At 47.8% G+C, this 14,119-nt stretch overlaps 1 long non-coding RNA gene across 1 annotated transcript; it reads right to left on the reverse strand.

The window, feature by feature from the left end:
• Nucleotides 1-5,338: 5,338 nt before the first annotated feature.
• Gm34152 lies at nt 5,339-11,294 on the reverse strand. Its single transcript, XR_384434.2, has 7 exons — nt 11,005-11,294; nt 9,045-9,169; nt 8,457-8,585; nt 7,562-7,661; nt 6,745-6,838; nt 6,298-6,330; nt 5,339-6,186 (listed from the first exon to the last, which is right to left on the reverse strand). It is a non-coding gene; the product is annotated as a predicted gene, 34152 (long non-coding RNA).
• Nucleotides 11,295-14,119: the final 2,825 nt, after the last annotated feature.

Genomic DNA, 14,119 nt, shown 5'->3' on the forward strand with positions numbered 1-14,119 from the left:
GGTGAGACCTGGAGCAAGCAAGCAAGCAAGCAAGCAAACAAACAAGCAAAAGAAGAAGGAGGAGGAGGAGGAGGAGGAAGCAGCAGCAACACAGTGGTGAAATGTGAGAGGCCCAGGGGAAGGTCTCACAGGAACCTTTGCAGAGGAGGGTGTCGAGTCTGCAAGGCAGACAAGGACCTTCTGAAGCCCATGCTAGACCAGGAGGAAATCATGGATGAAGGCCTGAGGAAAGAGAACAGAAACCGGAAAGCCCACATCAGGCCCACACAGCTGCTTAGGGGTGCCTGTAACCCTACTTTTTGACTCCTTTATTGGGTTCTTATATCTACCACCCTTCTTCACCCGGATCCCTTCCAACCCCCCAACACTAGGTAGGTAAGAAAGATTAGAGGGTGAAGGGGGCATGGACCTCTTTAGACCTGCTGATTAGTGACATCAGGTTCCTAGGGGAAAGTCCAATCTTTGTCATCAGGATATCTCCAACCAGCAATCAGCAACCAGCAACCAGCAACCAGTAATCCAGCAATCCAGCAATCCAGCAAAATCCAGCAATCCAGCAATCAACAGGAAAAGGCAACCAGCAATCAGGAGCCACCTCAGGCTCTCAGGGCTCTGAAGAGTGCCACCCCCACCCCGCAGGATTCCAAAGGGCACACAATCACAGAAGCTATCTACAGCTGGCAGAATCATGCCCCTGCCAGAGCATGAGAAAAACAATCACAGTCAGCTGCTGTGGACAGTCTGAAACAGCCCCGTGTCCCACACCTGGGATTAAAACAAAAACAAATTGATATAACTGTTTTATTTAAAAAAAAAAAAAAAAAAGACAAAATTCTCATTAGAGGTACCGGGAAAGTATGGGTGGAAAATAAGGTAATGGGGTGAATGCCTTAGGCAGGCCAAGGATAAGCAGAGATCAGGGAGCAACAGCTCATCTCAATGACAGAGGAAAGTGGCCAGATGCCAGTGTGCAAGTTTAACATCTGTAACTTCAGTTTCAGAGACTCCAACGCCCTCTTCTGGCCTCTTCTGGCACTGCACGCACATGGTGAACAGACCTGCATGCAAGCAAAGCACCCATACTCATAAAAACAATAACTAACAACAGCAACAATAGTAATAATAATAATAATGAAGAGTGAGTCTTGAGGGATGGGAATGTACCAGATTTTATCTTGGCAGGCAGGCCAGGACCCAGGAAATAGGGCTCCACATGAGAGGTGCTGAGTGTTATTGGAAAGATGCAGAACACTCAGCCTCCGGCGAGAGTTGGAGAGGAAGCGCTCTCAGACCATCACAGGTGTGCCTGGATGCAGGTGCAGTCTCCCATTCTGAACAGCTCTTAACCTGGGGATGAAGGACCGCCTACTTATTTATTGAAAGTACACATTCTTTTTTCAAAGATTTACTTATTATATGTAAGTACACTGTAGCTGTCTTCAGACACACCAGAAATGGGCATCAGATCTCATTACGGGTGGTTGTGAGCCACCATGTGGTTGCTGGGATTTGAACTCAGGACCTTCGGAAGACCAGTCAGGGCTCTTAGCTGCTGAGCCATCTTGCCAGCCCGAAAGTACACGTTCTTTATTTAGTATGTGCACATATGTGTATGTGTGCAGGCATGAGTGTGCATGTGGAGGCCACAGGACAACTTGTGGAAACTGGGCTCTCTCCCTTCCCCATATGGGTTCGCGAATCATGCTCAGGTTGTAAGGCTTGCTGGCAAGCTCCTTCATGTGCTGAGCCATTTTGCTGGCCCTCTTCCTACAATTTAAAACAGATTCATTTTATGTGTATGAATATTTTGCCTGTGTATATATTTCTGTACCATATACATGTCTGGTGTCCTCAGAAGTAAAATACAAAACAAAACAACAACAACAAAAACAGGTGGGGGGCTCTAGACACCCTGTAACTGGAGCTACAGTTGGTTGTGAGCCACCGTGTGGGGGCTGGAAATCGAACCCAGGTCCTCTGCAAAAGCAGGAAGTGTGTTTAACCACTGAGCCAGCCCTCTAACTCCTCTGCCTACTTCTTATTTTTTGTTTTTTTTTTTTTGTTTTGTTTTGTTTTGTTTTGAGACAGGGTTTCTCTGTGTAGCCTTGGCTGTCCTGGAACTCACTCTGTAGACCAGGCTGGCCTTGAACTCAAAGATCCGCCTGCCTCTGCCTCCCAAGTGCTGGGATTAAAGGCGTGCACCACCACGCCCGGCTCTCTGCCTACTTCTTAAAGTGCCATGGTTGGCGGAGGTATGGCTCCAAGTGAAACATTTGTCCAGCATACATATATAAGACCCTGGGTCCTAATCTTAGCACTGCCAAAAATAAATAAAAATAAAAATAAAAAACCTAGTTGAGGCCAAAAGCAGTGCTGGACAGTAAATGGGTGAAGACAGATCAACCGCTTTTTATAGTCATGGAACCAGACTTCAGAGCAATTAAACGACTTGGCAAGGCCACACAGCAATTGGATGCCAGGCAGACCGAAGCACGCCTGTGATCCCAGCCTTTGGAAAAGCTGAGGCAGGAGGATATATGGCCAGCCTAGACTATGAAGTTCTCTCTCTCTCTCTCTCTCTCTCTCTCTCTCTCTCTCTCTCTCTCTCTCTCACACACACACACACACACACACACACACACACACACACATACACCTAAAAAAAGGGAAAAATTGGAACTAAGCCTTTGACCCAAGACCTGTGAGAATTCTATATCACCCACCCCTTGCTGAGGTAAAAGAACATTCTGCTCCTAGGGGGAGCCAAAGAACCTCAAGAACCGCTGAACCTGTGCAGCCAGTGTGAACCCCTGAGCCTGTGGAGCTGGTGTGAACCACTGAGCCTGTGGAGCTGGTGTGAATTGCTGAGCCTGTGCAGCCGGTGTGAACCCCTGGGCCTGTGCAGCCAGTGTGAACCACTGAGCCTGTGGAGCTGGTGTGAACCACTGAGCCTGTGGAGCTGGTGTGAACCGCTGAGCCTGTGCAGCCTCTGTGAACCGCTGGAGACCAAAGCTGGAAAGAATAGACAAAGCGCTCAGAACTAAGGTCAGGACACTGGGCACCACGGGGTCTATTCCAGTGACCTGTGAGGTCTAGCCCCATCTCCTTTGCTGGCATAATCTCCTGATGCTCTTCTTTCACTCATCCTAGACTACCTAATGAATTCAGGGCTAGCCTGGAGTATACCCTGTTTCAAAAAATTGTGTCCCCCACACACACCAAAACCCCTCACATGCAGTTTCTCCTTTCTGTATCGGTTGCTGTTCTGTTTGTTCAGTCACTGTGATAAAACACCCTCCCCAGGGCAGCTCATGGGAGAAGGCGTTCACAATGTGCACTTCCAAGGCTGTGGTGGCTGTAGGCAGCACCCTTACCTAACCATCACTTATGACAGAGAAGCCTGATGCCCTCTCTGTCCTGTCCAGCATGGCTTGGTCCTGGAATCCAGACTCACTCGGGTGATGAAGGGATGAACAAAGACGTGGACACAGGACAGAAAAGCTGGGCGGTCAGGTAGACCATGGCCTCTCTGCTGGAGAAGTACCAACTATACCACACCTTAGATCCTCAGTGTGTTTCCTGAGGTACAGTGTGAGGAGGGACTAGCAAGTTTCCTCAGGAGACCTCTGCAGGGAGCTGTCTCGGGCTACAGTCCTGGAAGGAGAAAGCTGCAAGAGGCACTTTCTGTCAACATTCGTCCCCTGACTCTGTGGAGGAAGGTGTTCTCAGTTCCCACGGGTCTGAGGTATTGGCCCTTGTGTGTCTTAGTCACTGTTTTATTATTGTGAAGAGACACCATGACCTTAGTAATGCTTACAATAGAAAGCATTCCATTGGGGCTGCCTTACAATATGAGAGGTTTAGTCTGTTGTCATGGCGGGAAACAGGGTGGCACGCAGGCAGACATGGTGCTGGAGAAGTAGCTGAGAGCTCTAAATCCGGATCTGTAAGCAGCATGGAGAGAAAGGGAAGGGGAAGAGAGCAAGGGAGCAAGAGGGAAGGGGGGAGGGGGAGGGAGAGATGCACAGCATTGGGCCTTGGGCATTTGAAACCTCAAAGCCCCACCCCCAGTGCCATTCTTTCTCTAATAAGCACCCCCCACCCTTACGCCAACAAGGCCATGCCTCCTAATCCCTCCCAAAAGATGCCATTTCCTAACAACCAAGGGTTCAAATCTATGAGCCTGGGGAGGTGGAGAGGGGCGTTCCTGTCCAAACCACCACTGCGGTCTGGTCCACCCTCCACTCCCACTTCCACGTTGTTTGGCCTTTCATGTCTTTCCCCCCTCACTGGAGCAGACAGCTTTCATGTATGTGTGCTTGCCCCACCACCGTGCAGGGTTTTTCAAGCCTGCCTATCAATTCTTTCAACTCTAGGACCTTAACCCTTTTGTCTCTTCTTAAGAAACATTCACGGGGTCAGCCTCACATTAAGATTGTCTCCACACCCTCACAAAGCGCTCTACAGAGCGGGGAAACAGGTCCACAAGATGAGGGAGGAAAAGGGTTTCTTTCTCACCTCGCAGCCAGATGCCTTTCCCTCCATATTATTATCTGAGGCTCCAGGACTCCTGGACTAGATGGACCACTGTCCCCTATTCTGGGTCAAGTGGCCTTTCTGGGTCCACTTAACATTTTTCTCCCACTGAGAAAAATGTGTTTTCCTTCCAAACAGTTAAGTTATACATAAACTCTTTAAATAGCCAGCTTAGAGTTGGGAACTGCCTCTATAGAAGTATTTAGGTAACACTGAGTGGGAGCACACAGGGATCAGAACAGAGTGGGCCCACTCAGAAGTTTCCAAGAAGCGTTTGAAGCAAAGAAAGAGAAATGACCAGAGACAGAGAAACCTGGCTTTAAATTCTGGCTTTGCCACCTCCTGGCTTTGGTGCTGGCTTGGCACACCTAACATTCTCTCAGGTTCCTCTTTCTCATAATAAATAGAACAACAAACACAGGAACGAAATTTGGGGGCCGAGGATGCAGTTCCGTTGATGGAGTGGTTGCCTAGCAATCATGCAGCCCTGGGCTCTAATCCCAGTAGATATGGTGGCTCACACTCACAACTTCAACACCCAGGAGTTAGAGGCAGGAGGATCAGAGATTCAAGGTCATACTCGGCTGCATACAGAATTTGAGGCCAGCCTGGGCCACATGAGACCCTTGGTGAGGTAAGAGCAGGAGATAATTCAACATAGCCTTTCTATCAAGGTTCTGAGGTAATATCTTAGGGTTTCTATTGCTACAATGAAACACCATGACCAAATAGCAAATTGGAGAGGGAAGGGTTTATTCAGCTTCCACGTTGCTGTTCATCACCAAAGGAAGTCAGGACAAGCAGGGCAGGCACCTGGAGGCAGGAGCTGATGCAGAGGCCTGGCAAGGCTGAGGTCTACTGACTTGCTCAGGCTACTTTCTTATAGAACCCAGGACCACCAGCCCAGGGATGGCACCACCTGCCCTCCCCTTATTGATCACTAATTTGAGACAATGCCTTACAGCTGGATCTCATGGAGGCATTTCCTCAGCTGAGGCTCCTTTCTCTCTGCTGACTCTAGCTTGTGTCAAGTTGACACACAAGCCAGTACAGGAGCTCTTAAGAACTTCCCTCCAAGCTAAATATAAAGTGTGTATATTAGTTCATTATAGAATAAGAACAAAGACAAAAAGCCACGCACTGTAACCTTACAGAGCTGCTGGGCATCAGGTAAGAGGCTGGGCTCAGTGGGCGCTGTCTTGGCACAAAGGCACCCTAATGTTGTAATGTTTCCAAAGTGAGGTAAAAGTGCCCGTGGCCCACTAACGTCCTTGGAGGTCTGTCTGACGTTCCCAGTGCTAGGGCTTGAACTTAGTGACCTCTCTGCCTTTAAATAGAAACCCAAGAAGATACAGAGCAAAGAGGGATCCTGATGAGTAGGAGTCGGGAGAAAGTGGGGGCCTGAGTGTCCCCAAAGAGTACAGCTTCTGTAGGGGAGTGTATCTGTCACCGATGGGTGTCTTGTGTGCCTCAGTTGACAGAGTATGCAGAAGCCTGTCCCTGGGACTTAGGAGAAGGAGAGCTCTCCGTCCTTAGGACTGGATCACTCGGTTCCCTGCAGTCCCTGGCCATGTCATCTTCATCATCGTAGCTGAGCCAGCTGCCCTCTAGCCTCTTCTCTTTGTTTATGGACTAGGCTGGCTTTCTCCTCTAGAAACAAAAAAAAAAGAAAGGTGTCCAGTTCTGAGTAGCAGTGGAAGGCAGCTCCCAACCCCCAACCTCCTTCCCCTTCCCGAGGGGGTTAAATCTTAAACTAGGCACCTTCTTGCTTCTCAAAGGCCTCCTCTTTCCATACTGAAAAAAAAAAATTAAGTTGGCACCCCCAGTTTTTCTAACAATTTGGTCCCCACCTCTGTGGCCAATACCCTCCACCCCCCCACACACACCCCAAGCTTCACTTGTCTAGGCCGGAGACAGCTCCTCTCCCCATTGTCTGACCAGGATTTGGAAGCTGTGGTTTCCATAGCAACCCCTGGGCATTTAATTAAGGGAGGAGGCCTTCATCTCTTCTAGGCTGGGCAATTCCAAATCTCAGCCGGAAAAGGATACCCTGAGGGGGCGGGCGAGGGAAGAGCGCTAGCTTGCTGTCCTCCAGAATAGCACCCTTCAGGCATCTCCCCAGGGCCCACTGTGGTTTTCCCAGCCCACTCCCTCCCACCTGCCACTGGGATCCCTGTTCACCCCAGCTGGGAAACCTCTCAAACCTACTTTCAAAGCCTTGCCCCAGGATGGTAGAGGTCACGATGGGTCACGGGCTGGCTGGAAGACCCCTGATAGAAGGGAATACTGTTGCTTGTTTCCTCTATGGGGTGAGATACAGGTGGGTGATAATTCAACATGCCATTCTCTACAGGGCCCTTAACTAATGGGCTTAGGGGCACCCAATACTGCCATTTCAGACCTTAGGCACACAAACAAAAAACAAAAAACAAAACAAACAAACAAACAAACAACAACAACAACAAAAAACCCTCTCTGAGCCTCTGTGTCAACAGTAAAGTGGAGATAATGTTTCTTCATCAGACTGTTGACCGTTGATGACCCTGTGGTCAGGGGTTGTGGTGGTAATGTCCGTTATTGCTGTAACACTCGGCTACATGAAGGGCCGCACAGGGGATCCATTCCCACTGCCCCGAGGTGACAGGGTTGGCCAGTGGCCACCTCTCCCACGTTCTTGTTCTTCCTCTGCCCTGCCCAGGCTGCTGGAAAGTGCTCAGGATGGGAAACCTCACTCATCAGGGAGTGGAATTTCCAGGCTCCAGTCACTGAGTTCCTGAAATTCCTGAATTCCCGGCTCATTTCTCAGTCACTGCTGTGGCAGCTTCTCTGTACTTCTGGTCAGGTTGGCTCCAGTGAGTGTGTTTCCTTTTCTTGTATTTTTAGACTTTGGAAAGAATAAACAGAGCTCACACAGCAGCACCTTCCTGATTCCCACTTCTCAGGCGTGGGTGTTGGGCATTTCTTCCCCTGACCGGTCCTCACCCCTGCTGCCCCGTGACACGTTATCACATTCTGTTGAACATACCTCTTTATATGGGTGCCTGTAGTCCCAGCACACAGGAGGTGGAGGCAGGCAGGGCAGAAGTTTAAGGTTGCCCTCAGGCTAGCATGGGACTCATGAGAACCTGCCCCAAACAACAAAAACAAAAAAGAAAAGAAAGAAAAATTAGATTAAATTTCTGGGGCTGGAGAGACTGCTCAGTGGTTAGGAACACTGTTGCTCTTGCAGAGGACCTGAGTTCAGTTCCCAGCACCCATGTGGTTGTTCACAACAGTCTGTTGGGTCCCTACCCAACACCCTCTTCTGACCTCCACAGGCAATAGGCAGGCAGCTGGTGCATATAACACAAGTGGGCAAAATATTCAAATGTATAAAATAAATAAATCTTTAAAAAAGCCTGGCTGGGTGTGGTGTCCCTCAGGAGGCAGAGGCAGCCTAGAGACTAGTCTGCTCTGCAAAGCAAGTTCCAGGCCGGCCAGGACGGTTACACAGAGAAACCCTGTCTTGACAAACCTAAAAGTAGGGGCTGGTGAGATGGCTCAGCAGGTAAGAGCACCCGACTGCTCTTCCAAAGGTCCTGAGTTCAAATCCCAGCAACCACATGGTGGCTCACAACCATCTGTAACGAAGTCTGACTCCCTCTTCTGGAGTGTCTGAAGACAGCTACAGTGTACTTACATATAATAAATAAATAAATCTTAAAAAAAAGGAAAAGCCTAAAAATTAACAGGAGGAGGAGGAAGAGGGAAAGGAGGAGGGAGAGAAGGAGGGAAAGGGGGAGGGAGAGGAGGAGGAAGGAGAGGAGGGAGAGGAAGAGGAGGAGGAGGAGAGAAAGGAGGAGGAGGAAGAAGGAGGAGATGAAGAAGAAGGAAGAGGAGGAGGAGGAGAAGGGTTTCTGCCCACCTCCCAGCTCCCACACCTCTCTCACGTCCCATCTGTCAGCATTGGGATGGTGATTGTGACAGCTTGCTTCTGGGTCTTACACCTCATACCCTATACTGCTGTCTTCTTTCACTCCTAGAAACTCCAGGTTGAGGCTTTGGTCCTCCTGTCAGAAAAAGGCAACTCTGTTCCCATGGTTTGTGGCTTGCCTACTGCAGCTCTCAGAGAGGCTCCCACCCCTATCAGCTGAATTCAGGTGTCTCTATCAATAAAACAGTGTCAAAGCCAGGTCTGGCTGGGCATGACAGCACTCGTCTATTATCCCAGCACTTAGGAGGCAGAGCAGGCAGATCTGAGTTCAAGGCCAGCCTGGTCTACAGAGTGAGTTCCAGGACAGCCAGGGGTACACAGAGAAACCCTGTCTCAGAAACCAAAACAAAACAAAAAAAGGGGTCTCAGTGAAGTCATTCCAGGAGAAGGTCTAGCCCAGGCTTGCAGAGGCAAAGAACTTGAAAATGAAATGTTATCTTAGGGTCCCCAGGACTTCTGTATTAGTCAGGGTTCTCTAGAGTCACAGAACTTATGGATAGTCTCTAGATAGTAAAGGAATTTATTGATGACTTACAGTCGGCAGCCCAATTCCCAATGGTTCAGTCGCAATGGTTTCTCAACTTTGTTGCTCAGTTCAGGGTCATGAAGCTGAGCCCAGCAAAGTGGTGTCGGAAAGGGGCAGGCAGGTGGGCTGAGTTCCTTGTGAAAGCACAAAAGGAGATTTTTGTTGTTCAACATAGAGGAAGCTGATTGGAGGAAAGAACACTCTCGAGGATGGAAGAGGACATAGCTCAGAGTGCGAGCCTGCTATGCGCTAGGCTCCTAACGGATTTCTGCACAGAAGAGGACATAGCTCAGAGCGTGAGCCTGCTATGCGCTAGGCTCCTAACGGATTTCTGCACTCTGTAACTGGGATGGAAGAGGAAGGGTCAGAAGCTTGAAGTCACCTTGGGCTACTTAGTGCATTTGTGGCCAGCCTGGGCTACGTGAAATGAAAAGGAAAAGAAAGCAAACAAAATCTCCTAAGACTAATAGAGCTGTTAGGCTGGAGAGATGGCTCAATAGTTTAGAAAGAAATGGAGTCCAATTCCCAGAACCCACGTGGTAGCTGGTAACCACCCATAACTCTACTTCCAGGGAATCCAATGCCCTCTTCTGTTGTCCATGGGTTCCAGCATGCACAAGGTTCGTAGACATTCACATAAGCAAAATACTCGTGCATATAAAATAAAATAAAATAAAATAAAATAAAATAAAATGACAGCACTGGGAAGGAAAGGGCTCAGTGGATAAAGGGCCACCACCCCAGGAGATGAGTTTGATTACCAGAAACGACGGACGTGGCCTAGTCAGGGTCACTTTGCTACAAGGAGACACCATGACCAAATAAAGCTCAGGGAAGAAAATGTTTATTCGGCTTACACTTCCACATCACTGTCCATTATCAACAGAAGTCAGGACGGGAACTCAAGCAGGGAGGAACCTGGAGGCAGGAGCTGATACAGAGGCCATGGAGGGGTGCTGCTTACAGGTTTGCTTCACATGGCTTGCTCAGCCTGCTTTCTTATAGAACCCAAGACCACTAGCCCAGAGGTGGAACCACCCAGAATGGGCTGGGCCCTCCCCCATCAATCACTAATTATGAAGATGCCCTACAGGCCTGACTAAAGCCAGATCTTATTGAGGTATTTTCTCAATTGAGGCTCCCTCCTCTCCAACGACTCTAGCTTGTGTTGACCTAAAACTAGACAACACATGATTTAAAACTGGTACCCGTATTAGTATGCACATGTACCTGTACATACTTGAACATGCATGTCCACTCACATGTGAACATGCACACACACAGATCACAGAGCTGGACACAGACCCTGGATTGGAGGCCCAGCACATAGAACAAAGCAAACAAAGCAATTTTATGTCCTCTCCTTCAGGAGACAGGATTGGGTTGAAGACGCTGAGGTTAGCTACCAGAACAATGTCCCTGTTCTGAATGCAACCCTGGCTGCAAAAATCCGGAGTCTATCGTGGTGGCGGCGGCGGCGGTGGCGGCGGCGGCACACGCCTTTAATCCCAGCCAAGGCAGAGGCAGGTGGATCTCTGCCAGGTTGAGGGCAGCCCAGTCAACAGAGAGAAGTTCCAGAACAGCCAGGGTTACCCCGAGAAACCCTGCCTCAAAATACAAAACAAAAAGCAAACAAACACACAAAATCCAGAGAGCTTTGCTGAGGAAGCAGAGGAGCCCTAACTGGCTTTCCTAAAGTTACAGTTTAGCAAGGCTTGGCCCTCAGCCCGCTCAAAGCACAGCCTTCCATCCCTAAACTGAACTTAGCTCAGAGCCCGCAGGGTCATGAGGAAAGGCAGCCAATTGGAGAGTCCCAGCTGGCTCCAGATTCCTAATTCCCAGGAAGGTTTCCTGGAGTCATACAGGGGAAAAACGAGGTAATTCCGTTAATGACGTCCTCATCCGAGCCGTTAAAAAACAACTCCAGGAGAGGATGAGCAATTTATCTAAGATCACCAGCTAGCACCACCTGGTTAGTCGCTGAGAGGGACGGTATCCCAGGCAGACAGGGCTGGCGTGGGTTCTCCACCTGTTTCTTTGCACGTGCCATAGACGGGCTTTGAATACAATCTGGCTACCTCATGAGTGAGGTCTGTCGTTGTGCTCTGTACCGCCCATTCTAATCCCCCAGAGGACGGAGGAGTGGTGGACAATACAGGCAGAGCACGCAGACCCAGAAAGTCCACCAGTGTCGTTGTCTTGTGTCGGGTGGGACTCCAGTCAGACAGCCCAATGTTTGTTCTCTGCCCCTCCCCAGGATCTGCTGCAGAGGATTGTGGGTAACTACCCTGCCCTCTTTGCCCCTCCCACTGTGCGGACCCTAGGAGTCTGGAGTGTATGCTGTGGTGCCCAGACACTGGTCTGGGCACTATCCAGGCTTGCACATGGTAGATGGAATGCTGAGACCCAAGGAGGACAGACTCTAGTGAGATTCACTCTTCACGATACCAAATCCCAGAGCTCCAAGTACCATTCTAGACATGATACTGATGGGTCCCTGTCCCTGCAGAGTTCACCATATCATACAGGGCAGAAAGACAATCCATAGGGCGGGAGAGGTGGCTCAGCTGGTAATGGTGTCTGCTGCCAAGCACAAGGGCCTGATAGTGATATCTAGAACCGACTTAATGGAAGGACAGAACTGACTCTGGGAAGTTGTCCTCAGACCATCAGATGAGCACTGAGGCCTGTGTGTGTGTCCCCACACATACATACATGCATGCACACATTCATACATACAAACATACATATATACATACATGGTAACAAAGCACCTTAAAAACAGCAAAACAGGGCTGGAGAGATGTCTCAGCGGTTAAGAGCACTGACTGCTCTTCCAGAGGTCCTGAGTTCAATTCCCAGCAACCACATGGTGGCTCACAGCCATCTGTAATGGGATACGATGCCCTCTTCTGGTGTGTCTGAAGACAGCAACAGTATATTCATGTACATTAAACGAATAAATAAGTCCTTTTAAAAAACAGCAAAACAATAACAAAAAAAAACCCATGTAAACAAAAATGTAAACCAGAAAAAAATGGTGATGGAGGCCATGTTGAGTACGTGGAAGAGAAGAGCCAGAGGGCCCTTTAATCTGGGCAGATAATGCTTACCTGAGAGCTGCAGGATATAAGGGGTTAACAAGCACAGTCAAGGAAAAGGACATTCCTGGCAGAAGGAACAGCCAGGTGTGTGTCTCATGTGAGTGTACTTGCCTGGGAAGTCTATTTAGTGTATCCTGACATTAAATTTAAATTTAATTAATATTATTTGAATTATATTTTTTTTACATATCCTGGCAACTTTTTAAATTTTAATTTTATGTGTACTTTGTGTGTATCTCATGTCCATAGAGACCAGAGGGTACCCTGGATCCCCAGGAACTGGAGTTACAGATGGCTATGAGCTGCCAAGTGGGTGCTGGGAATTTAAACTGGATCCTCTGCAAAAGCAACGAGTGCTCTTAGCTGCTGAGCCATCTCTGGGCTCTGACTTTTGTGCACTGCCCTTAGTGTTCCAAGGCACTTTAGAGGAAAGATACACATGTCTATATGTATACATCTGTGTTTTAGCTGGTGTCAAGTGCGCTTTGGATGGCAATCTAACATGTATTCATGGGCTGGGTGTTAGCTGTACTGGTAACGTGCTTGCTTGCAGGCGTGAGAACCTGAGTTTGATCCTCCAGGGACCATGTGTTACCCAGATGCAGGTCCCTAGCCTCTGTCTGGGCAGCCTAGCCTTCCTGCTGAGCCCCAGGCCAGTGTGAGGCTGCTTAAAAAACAAGGTAGAAAGTGACTAGGGAGTGACAGCTGAGGTTGTCTTTTAGTGTGTGTGGGCGTGCCCACACACACATTCACATGAGTGCACAAGCGTACCTGACAAAGAATACAAACATACACATCTTTATTAGTGTATTAGTATTAGTGAGGATTCTCTAGGGGAACAGAATTTATAGAATGAACACACATATAATTATATATTAACATATATTATATGATATCTCACACACAACACATATTAGTATACATTAATTTATATATTATTTATTAATTACATATTAATATATAGCTATTTATATGTTTAGTATGTTTATTTATATAGTCATATAAATAAATATATGATGTAAATATGTGTTAAATATGTATTAGTATATATTAATACATAATATACATCAATATATAGTACATATGAATATAATTACATATAATGTATATTAATATGTTATTGTGTCATTATAGACATATCACATATAAACCATGTGTAGAATATAGTTTTATATAGAGATTATATATAAAATTGGATTTTTTTTAAAAAGATTTATTTATTTATTGATTATATGTAAGTACACTGTAGCTGTCTTCAGACACTCCAGAAGAGGGCGTCAGACCTCGTTACGGATGGTTGTGAGCCACCATGTGGTTGCTGGGATTTGAACTTCGGAACTTCGGAAGAGCAGTCGGGTGCTCTCACCCACTGAGCCATCTCACCAGCCCTAAAATTGGATTTTTTTAGATGGCTTACAGATTATGATCCAGCTAGTCCAATAATGTCTGTCTTCCAATGGAAGTTCAAGAATCCAGTCACTGTTTAGCCCATTAGGCTGGGTGTCTTAGCTGGTCTTTAGTAGAGGCCAGAATGCCAAAGACGTAGGCTCTAATGCCAGCCTAATAGCAGCGAATGGACTTAACAGTGAAGGCAAGGGCAAACAGAAAAAGATGAAAGCCCCCTTTTTCCCAGTCCCTTATATAGGCTACCACTAGAAGGTGTGACGCATGTGAAAGGTGGATCTTCAAATCTCAAAAGGTCTGGATTTAAAGTGCCTCTCTGGGACCCGGAGAGATGGCTCAGAGGTTGAGAGCACTGAATGCTCTTCCAGAGATCCTGAGTTCAATTCCTAGCAGCCACATGGTGGCTCAAAACCACCTGTAATGAGATCTGATGCCCCCTTCTGGTGTGTCTGAAGACAGCTACAGTGTACTCACATAAATAAATCTTTTTAAAATAAAAATAAAAAGGAGATAGGACACTTCCCCCTCAAAAACGGTTAGGAATCATCATGCAATCTATAAATATTTGTTCTGATT

This window comes from Mus musculus, chromosome 15, assembly GCF_000001635.26.
Source record: "Mus musculus strain C57BL/6J chromosome 15, GRCm38.p6 C57BL/6J".
NCBI classification, from domain to species: domain Eukaryota; kingdom Metazoa; phylum Chordata; class Mammalia; order Rodentia; family Muridae; genus Mus; species Mus musculus.